Raw genomic sequence first — 18692 nt, forward strand, 5'->3', positions numbered from 1 at the left:
GAAATGGACATTGAAACATTGGGTCTGGAACAAGCAAGGTCACAGTTCCACCGTGGCCACAACTAGGACATCATGATCCAGGAACAACCAGCAGTAAGCAGGTCCTCATGGCTAGTGCATGACCTATTCACCCAAGCAGTTTCCAAGGTCATGGAAATACTACTTTTACTATTGCTTATCTAATCAAGCATGTCTCAAAGCATCTTTCCCCGTGAGATATTAATAGGTGTTATATAGGCAGAAAGGAAATTTCTGCAGTAAATTTGGGGAAAAGCTGAATTAAAGAAAATTAATTTGGTTTCTTTAACTGAAGAACATTTCAGATCCTTTATCATGCTAATATGTTTTGTGAATCTCTCTCTAGTCTGTAGCATTCCCCAGACTTTCTGACCATAGGTCCATTTTCCTCCAAGCACCTCAGGGGATGAATGTTTCATGGGACACACTGTTGAGAAGGAGGTTTTCATGTTAAACTCTGCTGACTCTTATAAGATTGGCATTAACCAATGCATGGAAAAGGAGGACACCTCAGGCTGAGACTAACGGGAGTGTGAAGAGTGGACAACTCCAGACAGCTGAAGGCTCCTAAAGCCCAAAGCAGGAAGGGAGACAGCGAGCTACTCTAACAGTTATTGTTTTGTGTTTCTTGGGATGTTTTCTCTCTAGCCCTTTCGTCTATCAATTGATGTTCTCTCCTCAACTTGAGTTGTGTATTGTTTAGGATTAGTCCAGTTCCAGTTCAGTTGCTCATGTCCGACTCTTTGCGACCCCATGAACTGCAGCACGCCAGGCTTCCCTGTCTATCACCAACTCCCGGAGCTTACTCAAACCCATGTCCATTGAGTTGGTGATGCCATCCAACCATCTCATCCTCTGTCGTCCCCTTCTCCTCCTGCTTCAATCTTCCCCAGCATCAGGGTCTTTTCAAATGAGTTAGTTCTTCGCGTCAAGTGGCCAAAGTATTGGAGTTTCAGCTTCAGCATCAGTCCTTCCAATGAATATTCAGGACTGATTTCCTTTAGGATGGACTGGTTGGATCTCCTTGCAGTCCAAGGGACTCTCAAGAGTCTTCTCCAACACCACAGTTCAAAAGCATCAATTCTTTGGCTCTCAGCTTTCTTTACAGACCAACTCTCACATTCATACATGACTACTGGAAAAACCAAAGCTTTGACTAGACAGACCTTTGTTGGCAAAGTAAAGTCTCTGCTTTTTAATATGCTGTCTATATTGGTCATAGCTTTTCTTCCAAGGAGCAAGCATCTTTTAATTTCATGGCTGCAATCATGAAATTAATTTCATCTTTTAATTTCATCTGCAGTGATTTGGGAGCCCCCAAAAATAGTCTGTCACTGTTTCCATTAGGATTAGGTTAGGCTGCAAATAACAAAGACTCCACAACAACAGCTTAAACAAGATAGAAGTATATATTTTTTCTCGCACATAAAAATGAAAACAGGAGGCTGTTTAAGGGTGGTAGGAAAGAGACATGGTAACAGAGATCAAAGCTCTTTCTATCTTATTCCTCTGCCATATGTAGCTTCCATGCCCAAAGCCTCTTCATGATACAGGATGGCTGCTGGAGCTCTAGCCATTGCATCCACATTCCAAGTTATAGAAAGGAGAAAAGAACAGCCTCTTCCTTTAAAGTTTTCCAGAAATAACTCAGAATACTTCCAATTATACCTCATTAATCAGAACTTGGACACATGGCCATGCCTAATTTCAAAGGAGGCCAGCAAATGAACTGGGCAGAAATATGCTCAGTTCAAAAATGGAACTCCCAGCAAGAAGAGCAGAATGGATATTGGGAGAAAATGCTCTGCTATACATCAAATATTACTTCCCTGGCTAAAAATTTTGGTCGGGCTGATAAATCTGAGTTTGGCCCTCTAATCTGAAGCTGAAGGGGAAGATTTGTTTCATATGGTTACTGAGCTGATGAGAGTCTGAAGGTTTGAAGACCCCAGCACATGGAGAAATAATATGCAGATAGAACAAAGCCAACCAATAGGCAGAGAGAAACGAAGGTAAAAGAATGGGGAGCAGATTGAAAGAGATGCCAATTGATTGATGGAGTCCCCACTTCAAGCCATCCCTGTGTTTGGCCTCACCCCTGTCTCTCCTTCTTAATGACCCAATAAACCCCCTTTTGATTTAAAGTATTTCAACTTGGGTTTCCATCACTTGCCACAAAAGAGTGCTGGTTACTAAAGTTCTCTCTCATTTCAGAGAGCAGGGATCACCTGGATCAATCTTTCGGCAGAGATGGATTTTTCCTAGCACTAAGTCACAGAAGGACTTTATTACCTCATTTCCTACCGAAAGACATCAAGTAACATAATTATACTCTTGCATGTCTGTGCAGCTCTTTACAGTTTACAAAATTCTTTTAACTTCATTAACTCATCTGAGTCTCTCAAGTTCTCTGGGATGTTGGTTTTGCTACTTCCAGTCTAAAGAGGAGAACAGTGAGGCTCTATGAGATTATCTGGTTCATCTACGTAATCGGTCAACAGCCGCCCCATTAGCTGTTCAAGCAGCACTTTGTATGCAAGCTCTGTAAAGGTGGAGACAGCATGACTCTGTCATAGCTTGCAGGAGAACACATTTTATAGGGTAGAGGAGCTAAGAAAACCTAGGCCCCATACCTAATTCAGAGACAGACCTCAGAGCAGAGGACTAGAGCATACACCTGACCATTGGATTGTCCCAGACATCTGTGGTCTGCATCAAGGCTCAGGCAGGTGCAGTTTTGCCACTGATTCATAACTCATGCCTGGAAGTTTGCAACAAGATTCTCTGACAAGGGCTTGTAACCCAGGCCTTCCATGCAGCTGGTTAAAGGGACAGCTCTTATTGCCGGCATTGGTCTGAAATAATTATGTCTCTGGATTTATGCGAAGGCTTCCCAGGTGGCGCTAGTGGTAAAGAACCCACCTACCAATGCAGGAGACGTAAGAGATCCGGGTTTGATCCCTGGGTTGGGAAGATCCCCTGAAGAAGGGCACGGCAACCCACTCCAGTATTCTTGCTGGAGAATCCTGTTGACAGAGCAGCCTGGCGGGCTATGGTCCATAAGGTTGTGCAGAGTCAGACATGACTGAAGAGACTTCGCACACAGCACACAGAGGTCAGTTTGCATTCTCATCCAGAGAGAAGGCAAGTTGCCTTTGGTGGGGCGCCCATGTCCTTCACAAAAACATTTAAACCTTTGAGGAACCTGAGGTTCTGCCTTATGTAGCCTAAAAGAGACACCTTGCGTTGAGCAAAGGCTTATAGCAAGAGTTACTGACTCGATCAGGGTTACCAGTTGCAAGCAAAATAAACAGTCTTTAGCAAACATTTGTAAAAAGAATCTATCGGGAGGATATCGCAAAGTTTATAAAATCAGTGGAAAGCTGGAGGACCCGACTTGGAACACGGGCAGGAATCAAAGCAGTTGCAGAAAGAAATGAAGAGGAGGCAGAACAGTCATCTTTCAATCTAGTTAGGAATGACCATCCCACGAATGGACACTGCTTCCATGAGCCAGTTCTAAATATGCTTCATTTTCACATCACCCACTCTTATAAATCAGATCACCAGGCAGCAGTCCTTACTTAGCCAAGTGCCCTAGCTGCCAGGGGGCAAGAAGCTGGGGAGCCGGTTCCCTTCATCTCTATAGAAGAGGGGCGAACTGGGCACCTCCCCAAACAGTGGTCCATTCTGCTTACTCATTGCTGTCTCCTTCATCAAAAAAGCCATCCAGGTGGCTCCTGAGGGATATGGGTTTTAAGATCTGAAGAGAGAAATTAAGGGGCTTCCCAGGTGACACTAGTGGTAAAGTGCCAATGCAGGAGATGTAAGAGATGCGGGTTTGATCGTTGGGCCTGGAAGATCCCCTGGAGGAGGGCATGACAACCCTCTCCAGTGTTCTTGTCTGGAGAATCCCATGGACAGAGGAGCCTGGTGGGCTACAGTCCATGGGGTCAAAGAGAATTGGATGTGACTGAATGATTTAGCGTGCGTGCATGAAAGAAAATAAAGGGACAGAAATTGACATGTTATCTGGTTTGCCCTAGCTCCCCAGCTCTTCAGAGCCAAACTCGGTGGGTTTATACGTGTCACAAGGCCACTGTGGCTCCTCTCCCAGCTGTTGGCTGCAAGGCTGACTTTTAAGGTATATAGACTTCTCTATTCTGCTCATGGCCTTCACATGGAGAGCAGACACCTCAGCCTTGTACTCAAGACCTTTGTGATCCAAACCATCTTCCTCATCATCTCTCACTTCCACCTCCATGGTCTGTTCTCCCACTCCTGAAGTGTTGACAGTCTTCAAACACCCTCCCTCAAACATGCGGTTCTGGTCTTTCCTCTTCCTCTTCCATCTGGGGAACCCCTGTACCATCCCCTCCACCAGTCTTGTAGTCTTTGTTTTGACTCACTCCTTGGTGGGCTGGAATGCTTACTGAGGTTGGCAGGATAATCCCCCTATCCCTCAAAAGATGTGCACATTTGAATCCCCAGAATTTGGGGATACATTACCTTACTTGGCAAAAGGGACTTTGCAGAGGTGATTAGGGTCAGGTCATTAGCATAGGAAGTGTATCCTGGATTATTCAGGTAAGTACAATCTAAACACAGAAATCTTTAGAAGCAGATAACCTATTGGCTGTGATCAGAGATAGATGTAACTATGGAAGCAGGTAAGAGAGAGGGCAGCATGAGAAGAACTTACCCACCCTTGTTGCTTTGAATAGGAATCCAGGTTGTCACTAGAAGCTGGAAAAGGCAAGGAAAGGCATTGTCCACTAGAGCCTCTAGAAGGAACCTTGTTTTATTGATACCTTAGTTTTTGCTCATGAGACACCCATGTTGGACTTCTGACCTCTAGAGCTGTAAGATAATAAATTTCTGTTGTTTTAAACCATGAAACATGTAGTAATTTGTTACAGCATCAATAGAAAACTAATACACTTACTCAAGTAATTTTTCAGGAAGGGTATAAAGTACATTTCTGAGACCTTGCATATCTGAGAATGTCTATCTATTGCCATAGCCCCTGAAACAACAATTCAGCTGAGTTTAAAACTACTGGGTCAAACACAAAACAATCTATACATTTAATGTAATAACATTGAAATGCCCATGATACTTTTCACAGAACTAGAACAAATAATCCTAAAATTTATATGGAACTACAAAAGACCCTAAATTGCTAAAGGAATCTTGAGAAAAAAAAGAACAAAACCAGAGGTATAACCTTTTTGGACTACCGTATGGCAAAACTACAGTAATCTAAACAGTATGTTGCTGGCACAGAAACAGACACATGGATCAACGGAACATAACAGACAACCCAGAAATAAACACACCTCTGGTCAATTAATCTGTAACAGTGGAGACAAAATTATACAGTGGAGAAAAGACAGTCTCTTCAATAAATGGTGCTGGGAACACTGGACAGCTACATGTAAAACAATAAGTTATAACATTCTCTCACACCATATACAAACAAACTCAAAATGGTTTAAAGACCTGAAATCGTAAGACTTCTAGAAGAGAACATAGGTAGAACACTCTTTGACATAAATTTCAGCAATATTTTTTGATCTGTCTCCCAAGGCAAAAGCAATAAAAGCAAAAATAAGCAAATTAGACCGAGTTAAATGTATATGCTTTTGCACAGAAAAGAAAACCATTGACAAAATGAAAAGACAACCTATGGAATGGGAGAAAATATTTGTAAATAATGTGACTGATAAGGGATTAATATTCAAGATAAATAAACAGTTCATACAACTCAATATAAAAAATGTGATAAAAAATGGTCAGAAGACCTGAATAGATATTTTTCCAAAGATGGCATACAGATGTCTAATAGGCACATGAAAAGATACTCAACATCATTAATTATCAGTTCAGTTCAGTCACTCAGTCGTGTCCGACTCTTTGTGACCCCATGAATCACAGCACGCCAGGCCTCCCTGTCCATCACCAGCTCCCGGAGTTTACTCAAACTCATGTCCATCGAGTCGGTGATGCCATTCAGCCATCTCATCCTCTGTCGTCCCCTTCTCCTCCTGCCCCCAATCCCTCCCAGCATCAGGGTCTTTTCCCATGAGTCAACTCTTCGCATCAGGTGGCCAAAGTATTGGAGTTTCAGCTTCAGCATCAGTCCTTCCAATGAACACCCAGGACTTATCTCCTTCAGGATGGACTGGTTGGATCTCCTTGCAGTCCAAGGGACTCTCAAGAGTCTTCTCCAACACCACAGTTCAAAAGCATCAATTTTTCGGCACTCAGCTTTCTTCACAGTCCAACTCTCACATCCATACATGACCACTGGACAAACCATAGCTTTGACCAGATGGACAGAAGCGTGGCCGTGAGGAGCTACCCCTCGCCCAAGGTCAGGGGTAGCGACCGAGAGCGCCAGGCTGACAGCGCAGGAGCGGCGGCCGAGAGGAGCTTCCCCACGTCCGAGGAGCGGCTGCGCAGGCGCAGGAGGGCCGAGAGGAGCTACTCCACATCCAAGGTCGGGAGGGGCGGCCGTGAGGAGATACCCCTCGTCCAAGGTCAGGAGGGGCGGCTGCGCTTTGCTGGAGCAGCCGTGAAGAGACACCCTGAGTCCAAGGTGAGAGAAACCCAAGTAAGACGGTAGATGTTGTGAGAGGGCATCAGAGGGCAGACAGGCTGAAACCACAATCACAGACCACTAGCCAATCTGATCCCAAGACCACAGTCCTGTCTAACTCAATGAAACTAAGCCATGCCGTGTGGGGCCACCCAAGATGGCCGGGTCATGGTGGAGAGGTCTGACAGAATGTGGTCCACTGGAGAAGGGAATGGCAAGCCACTTCAGTATTCTTGCCTTGAGAACCCCATGAACAGTATGAAAAGGCAAAAAGATAGGACACTGAAAGATGAACTCCTCAGGTCGGTAGGTGCCCGATATGCTGCTGGAGATCAGTGGAGAAATAACTCCAGAAAGAATGAAGGGATGGAGCCAAAGCAAAAACAATACCCAGTTGTGGATGTGACTGGTGATAGAAGCAAGGTCCGATGCTGTAAAGAGCAATATTGCATAGGAACCTGGAGTGTTAGGTCCATGAATCAAGGCAAATTTAAAGTGGTCAAACAGGAGATGGCAAGAGTGAATGTCCGACATTCTAGGAATCAGCAAACTAAATGGGACTGGAGTGGGGTTAAATTTAACTCAGATGACCATTATATCTACTACTGTGGGCAGGATCTCCTTAGAGACATGGAGTAGCCATCATGGTCAACAAAGAGTCCGAAATGCAGTACTTGGATGCAATCTCAAAAATGACAGAATGATCTCTGTTCATTTCCAAGGCAACCATTCAATATCATGGTAATTCCAAGCCTATGCCCAAACAGTCCACGCTGAAGAAGCTGAAGTTGAACGGTTCTATGAAGACCTACAAGACCTTTTAGAACTAACACCAAAAAAGATGTCCTTTTCATTATAGGGGACTGGAATGCAAAAGTAGGAAGTCAAGAAATACCTGGAGTAACAGGCAAATTTGGCCTTGGAGTATGGAATGAAGCAGAGCAAAAGCTAATAGAGTTTTGCCAAGAGAACGCACTGGTCATAGCAAACACCCTCTTCCAACAACACAAGAGAAGACTCTACACATGGACATCACCAGATGGTCAACACTGAAATCAGATTGATTATGTATTTTGCAGCCAGAGATGGAGAAGCTCTATACAGTCAGCAAAAACAAGACCAGGAGCTGACTGTGGCTCAGATCATGAACTCCTTATTGCCAAATTCAGACTTAAACTGAAGAAAGTAGGGAAAACCACTAGATCATTCAGGTATGACCTAAATCAAATCATTAATTATAGAGAAATGCAAATCAAAACGACAATGAAATATAGCCTCGCACCTGTCAGAATGGCTATCATCAAAAAGTCTACAAGTCACAAATTGGAGAGGATGTGGAGAAAAGAGAACCATGATATACTGTTGGTGGGAATGTAAATTGGTGCAGCCACTATGGAAAACATTATGGAGATTCTTCAAACAACTAAAAACAGAACTACAATTCTGCTCCTAAGTATATATTTAGAAAAAATGAGAACACAAATTGGAAAAGATACACGCACTCATAGCAGCACTAGTTACAATAGCCAAGACAGGAAAGCAACCCAGGTGCCCATCAACTAATGAATGGATAAAGAAGATATGGTATAAATATAATAGAATATTAGTTACTAAAAAGAATGAGATTCTGCCATTTGCAGCAATGTGGATGAATATTATGCTTAGTAAAATACATCAAAGAATGACAAATATTATAGGATATTACTTATATATGGAATCTAAAAAACAATACAAATGAATGTATATGAAAAATAGAAACAGGCTCACAGATATAGAAAACAAACTTGTGGTTTCCAAAGGGGAGATGGAAGGCAGGGGACAAATTAGGGGCATGGGATTAACACATAAAAAATACTGTGTATAAAATAGATAAGCAACAAGAATACATATACTGTATACTAGAGGGAATTATAGCCATTATCTTGCAATAACTTACAATGGAGTATAATTTGCAAAAATACTAAATCACTATGTGGTGGTGGTGGTTTAGTCTTTAAGTCCTGTCTGACTGGTGACCCCATGGACTGTAGCCCACCAGGCTCCTCTGTCCATGGGATTTCCCAGGCAAGAGTACTGGAGTGGGTTGCCATTTCCTTCTCAGGGATCTTTTCATCCCAGAAATCAAACCTGGGTCTCCTGCAATGCAGGCAGATACTTTACCGACTGAGCCATAGGGAAGCTTGTATACACCCAAAACTAACATAATATCTAAAATCAACTATACTTAAATTTGAAAAATTATTGGGCCATATTTTAAATGAAAAATCTGCAGATACTGTCTCATTGTTGTGCAGAAAAGAGTTAATGGAGCAGACCTGAGACTGTTATTCTTAGAAAGGCCTGCTGGCTAGATTGACCGTTGGCTGGTGACTGGGAACTTGAATTTGGGAAGGGTTCCCATAGCTTCCAGAACTTATAAGGGTGAATCATTGTGTCTAAATTGTACAAACCACGTGGCTGATGCTGCACGTCTACTTTCCCTCTAGTTGTCTGGAATCTTGGTACATAGTAGGCAGAGGGTGCCTAGAGGACCAGCCCCCAGGAAAACCATCGGGCCCTGAGTGTCTAGTGCGGGCACGTCACAGGCGTTGCCACAGTCCTTTGCCTGGGAAGAAGCGTGTCCTGTGTGCCTCCACGAGGAGAGGCTCTCGAAAGTGTGTGCCTGGTTTCCCTGGCCTTCGTTCCATGCACGTCCCCCTGCCCCCTGTTGACTTGCTGTCTCCGCTCTGTGATGAGTCACAGTCATGAATGTAACTCTCTCTATGTCGGGTTCTACTGTGGTCCCCCCAGTGCATCCAACCGGGGGAGTGAGGGGACCCCCTGCACGATTGTCTAGTGGCATTTAGCCTTTCAGAGGAGCGATTTGAGACATATAACTCCATTTACTAGCTTATAGATAGCCTTTAAAATTTTTCTGTCTGGATATTTATAAAAAATTTTCCTTATCCTTGAAATTAAAAAAAAAAAATCACAAAGTAGGTCTATATATACATCTCCTTTCATTACTTTTTTCTGGTGGCCAGTGAACCCTTTTTATCAAAAGATGCAATTCTTTAGGTTAGGGCAGTTTTCATCCAGGGCAGTAGCTAAGTATCACTGTCAAAATTAAGCTTCTTTCTTTCCCCCCTCAGAGTAGAGAGAAGTGGCGCAAAGGGTGACTTCTTTGCACCTACCATAGTTTGATTTCTCTCTGGGGCAGGGAAACCCTTTTTGCTAAAGTCCCCCTCCCGACACCACTGAGACCATTGTGTATATTACCCAGGCAGGTGAGCACCAGGCTTTTTTTTTTTTTTTTTAATTTTTTTATTAGTTGGAGGCTAATTACTTCACAACATTTCAGTGGGTTTTGTCATACATTGATATGAATCAGCCATAGATTTACACTTATTCCCCATCCCGATCCCCCCTCCCACCTCCCTCTCCACCCGATTCCTCTGGGTCTTCCCAGTGCACCAGGCCCGAGCACTTGTCTCATGCATCCCACCTGGGCTGGTGATCTGTTTCACCATAGATAGTATACATGCTGTTCTTTTGAAACATCCCACCCTCACCTTCTCCCACAGAGTTCAAAAGTCTGTTCTGTATTTCTGTGTCTCTTTTTCTGTTTTGCATATAGGGTTATCGTTACCATCTTTCTAAATTCCATATATATGTGTTAGTATGCTGTAATGTTCTTTATCTTTCTGGCTTACTTCACTCTGTATAATGGGCTCCAGTTTCATCCATCTCATTAGGACTGGTTCAAATGAATTCTTTTTAATGGCTGAGTAATATTCCATGGTGTATATGTACCACAGCTTCCTTATCCATTCATCTGCTGATGGGCATCTAGGTTGCTTCCATGTCCTGGCTATTATAAACAGTGCTGCGATGAACATTGGGGTGCACGTGTCTCTTTCAGATCTGGTTTCCTCAGTGTGTATGCCCAGAAGTGGGATTGCTGGGTCATATGGCAGTTCTATTTCCAGTTTTTTAAGAATCTCCACACTGTTTTCCATAGTGGCTGTACTAGTTTGCATTCCCACCAACAGTGTAAGAGGGTTCCCTTTTCTCCACACCCTCTCCAGCATTTATTGCTTGTAGACTTTTGGATAGCAGCCATCCTGACTGGTGTGTAATGGTACCTCATTGTGGTTTTGATTTGCATTTCTCTGATAATGAGTGATGTTGAGCATCTTTTCATGTGTTTGTTAGCCATCTGTATGTCTTCTTTGGAGAAATGTCTGTTTAGTTCTTTGGCCCATTTTTTGATTGGGTCATTTATTTTTCTGGAATTGAGCTGCAGGAGTTGCTTGTATATTTTTGAGATTAATCCTTTGTCTGTTTCTTCATTTGCTATTATTTTCTCCCAATCTGAGGGCTGTCTTTTCACCTTACTTATAGTTTCCTTTGTAGTGCAAAAGCTTTTAAGTTTCATTAGGTCCCATTTGTTTAGTTTTGCTTTTATTTCCAATATTCTGGGAGGTGGGTCATAGAGGATCTGCTGTGATTTATGTCGGAGAGGGTTTTGCCTATGTTCTCCTCTAGGAGTTTTATAGTTCTTACATTTAGATCTTTAATCCATTTTGAGTTTATTTTTGTGTATGGTGTTAGAAAGTGTTCTAGTCTCATTCTTTTGCAAGTGGTTGACCAGTTTTCCCAGCACATAGATGCAAAAATCCTTAACAAAATTCTAGCAAACAGAATCCAACAACATATTAAAAAAATCATACACCACGACCAAGTGGGCTTTATCCCAGGAATGCAAGGATTCTTCAATATCAGCACCAGGCTTTTGAGGACAAGGAAGATCATCAAGATTTGAGCTCCTCCTGACCGAGGTCACAGCCCCAGTTGTTGGTGCAAATGAATGCAGAAAGTGGAGAGCCATGTGTGGCCTGCGCCATGCAATAGCCAGAACAGAAGGCTCAGGGTCACCTCCAAGTCAGGCTGATCCTCGTTCATCATCACCTGACCCACTGCCTCCAGTGTTATACAGTCATTGTGTGGGTTAGGGACAGGGCCCAAGATGATGCTTGAGAACCCCCTCTGGCTATTGTGTGAGTCAGCTGCCTCCTAAGGTTTTGAGATGACCCACCAAAGCCAAGCCACCGAGTCAGTGCTTCCCTCACTCCACTGGCCACAACCAGGGATTTCCTGTAATAACATTTCTGGGCTTTATGTGAATTAGGGACCAAACTGAGCTCCTCGTTGCGGTGATGGACTAGTGCATGCCAGAGGAGCCTCAGTGGGGGAAAAGAGGACTCTGGACACTCTTATAGTTCTTTCTTTTTCTTTTTTAAAATTGGAGCACAGTTGATTAATATTAGTTTAGGTATACCACAAAGTAATTCAATATTTTTATAGATTGTATTCCAATCTATATTTAAATTTATATTTAATTTATCATTAAAGTTATCATGACAATTTCCCTAATTATTATTCTTCTGTTTCCATTGCATAACAGACCATCCCCAAGACCAAGGGGCTTACAACACTCATGACTTATTATTGCCTACGATGCTGTGAATTAGTAACCTGAAGGATTCTTCTGTTGTAGTTTTCATCTCTAAACCTAGGTATGTACAAATGCTTTTTATTTTATTTATGTTTTTGACTGCAGTGCACGGCATTTGGGACCTTAGTTCCCTCCCCAGGGACTGACAGTGGAAGAAGAGTCTTAACTGCTGGACTGCCAGAGAAGTCCCTCAAAAATGTTTTTAATCATTTGTTTGAGTGATTGGAATCATCTGAAACAGCTCACCTGGGGCCAAAATAACCTCACTCAGACGCCTGACAGTTGGTGCTGGTTGTTCTGCATGAGCCGCTCATGTTCCCATAGGCCTCAGTGGCCTGAGTTCCTTCATACACGATGGTCTCAGGGTCCCACGAGTTAAAGTGGAAGCTACAAGGCTTGAGCTCGGAAGGCACAGAATGTCACTTGGGCTGCATTCAGTTGGTCAAAGCAAATCACAAGGTCAACCTGGATTCAACTGGGAAATGGACTCCCATCTCTTGACAGGAGGAGTGTCAAGGTTGCATTTCAGAGGAGTGTGGACACAGGGAGGCAAGACTCATTGGGGCTATTTTTAATAATCTGTAACACTCTCTTTTGAGGATTTCTATGATCTGTAGAAGTACAATAGACCCTAGACCTTTCTCACAATTCTTATCTTTGTAAAAATTTGAGTATAATTGCTTTAAAATGTTGCATTAGTTTTTTCTGTACAACAAAGTAAATCAGCTTCTGTATACATGTATCCCCTCTTCTTGAGCCTCCCTCCCACCCCTCTAGGTCATCATAGAATTCACATCTTTTTACTGTGCTTCACTTCATTTTTATTTGCTTTCTCTGGGTTCTTGGAGAATATATCAAGCACAAATTTTATATATATATGTGTGTATATATATATATATGTGTGTATATATATATGTGTGTGTATATATATATATATATATATATATATATATAATTTGCTCATTTTGATTTTCTACAGTATCCAACCTGAGTTTTACAGACTTTGTAAACTTTTTAATTTAGCAATTATGCTTTTCTTTTGAAAACAAGTTTGTATTATTTCAGACCAATCCTTTTCACAGATGCAATGTCTTCCTGAAGGCAACTGAAAATGCACATTAGATTTTTATCTAAGCTTCCTTCTATTTCTTGCAGTAAGTCTAATTTGAAGGAGCAATTTTCTCTTAATTCCTCAGATGGAGTCTTTTTCTTTTGAACTATTGAATCTCTTTTCATATCTGATGAATTTTCTCTATTTGCTCATCCTAACAGATGGGGAAGCTAAGTTTTGTTCAGAATTGGGAGCTGAGATGAGTTTGATCAGAGATTGTGTGACTATTTGGTTAAATCTTTCCGTTCCAGATGAACTAAAAAGGAAGAAGATTAGATTTGCTATGTTTTTACCTTTCCAGGGTATAATTTCCATGGGATTTGAGAGAAACAGCTAAAAAGAGCCCCATGGCAACACGTCTTTTCTGATCTGCTGTGGCAGCCTGGAGCAAATCACAATGGCCCTCGTGAGAGGCTGGTTTCCAGGGCGCACCCGCCTTGTTTGTTGAGCTGGCTGGGCCAGCTGAAGGCTGAGCAGGAGCTGTGGCCCCAGTCGACCTTCAGAGTTGCCAACAGGACTGAGAAGTCAACTCATCTCCTTCCCTTTTGTCCCTTTGAGAAGTTAACACACTAACTTCAAGGGGGTCAGTGAAATACACCCAGGGTCCTTATTCCTCAGTGAGATTTGGGGTTTCATATAGTGATTTCCACTCCAGCTAGCCTTTCCCTGTAGCACCCTTTCTCATATAAATGTCTCAAAAGTCTGGCAAGTGCCAACCTTTGTCAGTATTCATCCCTCATGCAGATTGTTCTCTACTTTATACCCCTTTGGTCAATTAAATGGGAATTTGGAAGATGGTGGGAGGGAGGTTCAACCTCAGGTTCAGGTGACCCTGTTGCTCTACTTGGAGACAGGAAACAAGATTTTGATTTCAGATGTGGTAGAAAGTTAGATCTATAACTCCCTCGCCTTCCCACTCAGTAAACATGGGACTCAAAGGGCCAAACCCTTGATGAAAAGTGGACAAGAAACAATTCACTCATTTGTTTGTCTTGGTCTGTGCCTTTAATTCCCACAGATGAAGCTTAGAGATGTATGTATAGCACAAATTACAGGAAAAAAAATAGATTATCAGTCCTCAATAAGTGATATTCAGGCAAGACAACAAAAAGTAAGAGTTGCTGACCATTTCCATCAGGGTCTCAGGCACCTCCCACTCAACTTACCCAAAGTCATGCTCACTCCCTCCTTCTCCACAAATATCCTCTTCTTCTTGTGTTCCCCACCTCTGTGAGCCTGTCATAATCAACCCATCACCCAAGCTATAAAACCAAGAGACTTTAAGTGAACCACAGTCCGATGTCCACAGGTCTTTGCTTGGGAAACAAACATGGCAAGATGAACATTGTTTGGGGAGTAGCTTAGAGGACAAGAATCAGCAAGAGGAGTTAGCACATATTCTTTTATATTTTTGTTATTTTTCTAACTATGAGTAATCCAAACAAAAAGAAATGTATATATTAAATCTTAAAAGTCAAGATCCCAGTTCCTCAGAGACAATTACTGTAATAGTATACATCCTTTCAGACCCTTTAAATCTGTATATAATCTGTAGGCATATGTGTATTTATTTTAGACTTTCATACAGTTATGAATATATTATATATACCATCCAGTTTCTTGCTTTCTTCACTCCGTGTACATTGTGTCTTTTCCTGTGATTTCTTCTTTTAATGTGTGCTTAGTATTACATTTTATAACTGTATCTTAATTCATTTACTATATCTCCTGATGGACATGCAAGATGTCTCATATTTCCTACTTGTACAAGCAGCTGCAGTGAACCACTTTGGATGTGAATCTCTGCGTTTCAGTGAGCAAACCTGAAGAATAAATTTCTAGAAGTGGTGTGTCTGGGTCAATGGATATTCACATTTTAATCTTTGATGGATTCTGCCAATTTGACTTTAAAATATTCTCTCAATTTACCCCCTTCCCAACTGGGTATGTATTTTTCTACCATTTTGCTAGCACTAAGCATAATCAATTTTTAAAAGTGTTTTGCCAATCTGATGGGTGAAAAAATATTTTTGTTATTTTCATCTGTATTTCTTTGAGCACTGTGTTTCTCTATTTCTCCTTAAGTGAATTATTGGCCCAAGTCTTCTGCACATTTAGTGTTGGGTTGTTTTTCTTTTTTATAGGGTTGTGAAAAGTTCTTTATCCATTAACACTATTAACCTTTACTATGTAATAAATGTTGAAAATCCTTTTACTTGATTTGTCATTTGTACTTCAGTTTTATTTATGATGTCATTTGCCTTACAAAAATTTTAAATATTTATGTAGCTAAATCTTTTCTGCCATGATTTCTGGCTTTATTTTCATTTTACCACCTTGTTTTCAAAGATGTTAATAATTTTACACTCAGTACTGTCCAACTCTTTGCAGCCCTGTGGACTGTAGCCCGCCAGGCTCCCCTGCCCATGGATTTTCTAGGCAAGAATACTGGAGTGGGTTGTCCTTTCCTCCTCCAGGGAATCTTTCCGACCCAGGGATCAAATTTGTGTCTTCTTGTGTCTCCTCCATAAGCAGGCAGATTCTTTACCACTAGCGCCATCTGGGAAGTCTCTGTTAATGATTTTACTCTCTAGTTAATCAGGAGTTCCTTGAGGGCAGAAGCTACCTCCTATTCATATCTGTGGATCTTGCTCCAGAAGTCACTACTCCTAGCCTTGATTGTGATGAGTGCTTAATAAACACATTTTAAAATGTTATCAAATTGACAGAGTTCAGTCGAGTTCAGTTCAGTCGCTTAGTCATATCTGACTCTTTGCGACCCCATGGACTGCAGCAAGCCAGGCCTCCCTGTCCATCACCAACTCCTGGAGCTTACTCAAACTCATGTCCATTGAGTCAGTGATGCCATCCAACCATCTCATCCTCTGTCGTCCCCTTCTCCTCCTGCCCTCAATCTTCCCCGGCATCAGGGTCTTTTCCAATGAGTCAGTTCTTCGCATTAGGTGGCCAAAGTATTGAAGTTTCAGCTTCAACATCAGTCCTTCCAATGAATATTCAGGATTGATTTCCTTTAGGATGGACTGGCTGGATCTCCCTGCAGTCCAAAACTCTCAAGAGTTTTCTCCAACACCACAGTTCAAAAGCATCAATTCTTTGGCACTCAGCTTTCTTCACAGTCCAACTCTCACAACCATACATGACTACTGGAAAAACCATAGCCTTGACTAGAGGCACCTTTGTTGGCAAAGTAATGTCTCTGCTTTTTAACATGCTGTCTAGGTTGGTAATAACTTTTCTTCCAAGGAGCAAGCATCTTTTAATTTCATGGCTGCAGTCACCATCTGCAGTGATTTTAGAGCCCCCCAAAATAAAATCTGTCACTGTTTCCACTGTTTCCCCATCTATTTGCCATGAAGTGATAGGACCAGATGCCATGATATTAGTTTTCTGAATATTGAGTTTTAAGCCAACATTTTCACTCTCCTCTTTCACTTTCTTTAGTTCTTCTTCGTTTTGGCCATAAGGGTGGTGTCATCTGCATATCTGAGGTTGTTGCTATTTCTCCCAGCAATCTTGATTCCAGCTTGTGCTTCATCCAGCCCAATATTTTGCATGATGTACTCTGCATATAAGTTAAATAAGCAGGGTGACAATATACAGCCTTGACATACTCCTTTCCTGACTTGGAACCAGTCTGTTGTTCCATGTCCAGTTCTAATTGTTGCTTCTTGACCTGCATACAGATTTCTCAAGAGAGAGGTCAGGTGGTCTGGTATTCCCATCTCTTTCAGAATTTTCCAGTTTATTGTGATCCACACAGTTGAAGGCTTTGGCATAGTCAATAAAGCATAAGTAGAGGTTTTTTTTGGGACTCTCTTGCTTTTTCCATAATCCGACAGATGTTGGCAATTTGATCACTGGTTCCTGTGCCTTTTCTAAATCCAGCTTGAACATCTGGAAGTTCATGGTTCACATACTGTTGAAGCCTGGCTTGGAGAATTTTGAGCATTACTTTACTAGCTTGTGAGATGGGTGCAATTGTGCAGTAGTTTGAGCATTCTTTGGCATTGCCTTTCTTAGGGATTGGAATGAAAACTGACCTTTTCCAGTCCTGTGGCCACTGTTGAGTTTTTCAGATTTGCTGGCATATTGAGTGCAGCACTTTCACAGCATCATCTTTGAGGATTTGAAATAGCTCAACTGGAATTCCATCATCTCCACTAGCTTTGTTTGTAGTGATGCTTCCTGAGACTCACTTGACTTTGAATTCCAGGATGTCTGGCTGTATGGGAGTGATCACACCATCATGATTATCTGGGACATGAAGATCTTTTTTGTATAGTTCGTCTGTGTATTCTTGCCACCTCTTCTTAATATCTTCTGCTTCTGTTAAGTTCATACCATTTCTGCCCTTTATTGTGCCCATTTTTGCATGAAATGTTCCCTTGGTATCTCTGATTCTCTTGAAGAGATCTCTAGTCTTTCCCATTCTATTGTTTTCCTCTATTTCTTTGCATTGATCGCTGAGGAAGGCTTTCTTATCTCTCCTTGCTATTCTTTGGAACTCTGCATTCAAATGAGTATATTTTTCCTTTCCTCCTTTGCCTTTCACTTCTCTTCTTTGCTCAGCTATTTGTAAGCCCTCCTCAGACAGCCATTTTGCCTTTTTGCATTTCTTTTTCTTGGGGATGGTCTTTATCACTGCCTCCTGTACAATGTCACAAACCTCCATCCATAGTTCTTCAGGTACTCTATCAGATCTAATCCCTTGAATCTATTTGTTACTTCCAATGTACAATTGTAAGAGATTTGATTTAGGTCATACCTGAATGGTCTAGTGGTTTTCCCTACTTTCTTCAGTTTAAGTCTAAATTTTGCAGTAAGGAGTTCCTGATCTGAGCCACAGTCAGCTCCCGGTCTTGTTTTTGCTGACTGTATAGAGCTTCTCCATCTTTGGCTACAAAGAATATAATCAATCTGATTTTGGTATTGACCATCTGGTGATGTCCATGTGTAGAGTCTTCTCTTGTGTTGTTGGGAGAGGGTGTTTGCTATGACCAGTGCATTCTCTTGGCAAAACTCTATTAGCCTTTGCCCTGTTTCATTCCGTACTCCAAGGCCAAATTTGCCTGTTACTCCAGGTGCTTCTTGACTTCCTACTTTTGCATTCCAGTCCCCTATAATGAAAAGGACATCTTTTTGGGGTGTTAGAAGGTCTTGTATGTCTTCATAGAACCGTTCGACTTCAGCTTCTTCAGCGTTACTGATTGGGGCATAAACTTGGATTACGATGATACTGAATGGTTTGCCTTGGAAACAAACAAAGAGATCATTCTGTTGCTTTTGAGATTGCACCCAAGTACTGCATTTTGGACTCTTTTGTTGACCATGATGGCTACTCCATTTCTTCTAAGGGATTCTTGCCCATAGTAGTAGATGCAATGGTCATCTGAGTTAAATTCACCCATTCCAGTCCATTTTAGCTCACTGATTCCTAAAATGTC

The sequence above is a fragment of the Cervus canadensis genome, chromosome 14 (genome assembly GCF_019320065.1).
Source record: "Cervus canadensis isolate Bull #8, Minnesota chromosome 14, ASM1932006v1, whole genome shotgun sequence".
NCBI lineage: Eukaryota > Metazoa > Chordata > Mammalia > Artiodactyla > Cervidae > Cervus > Cervus canadensis.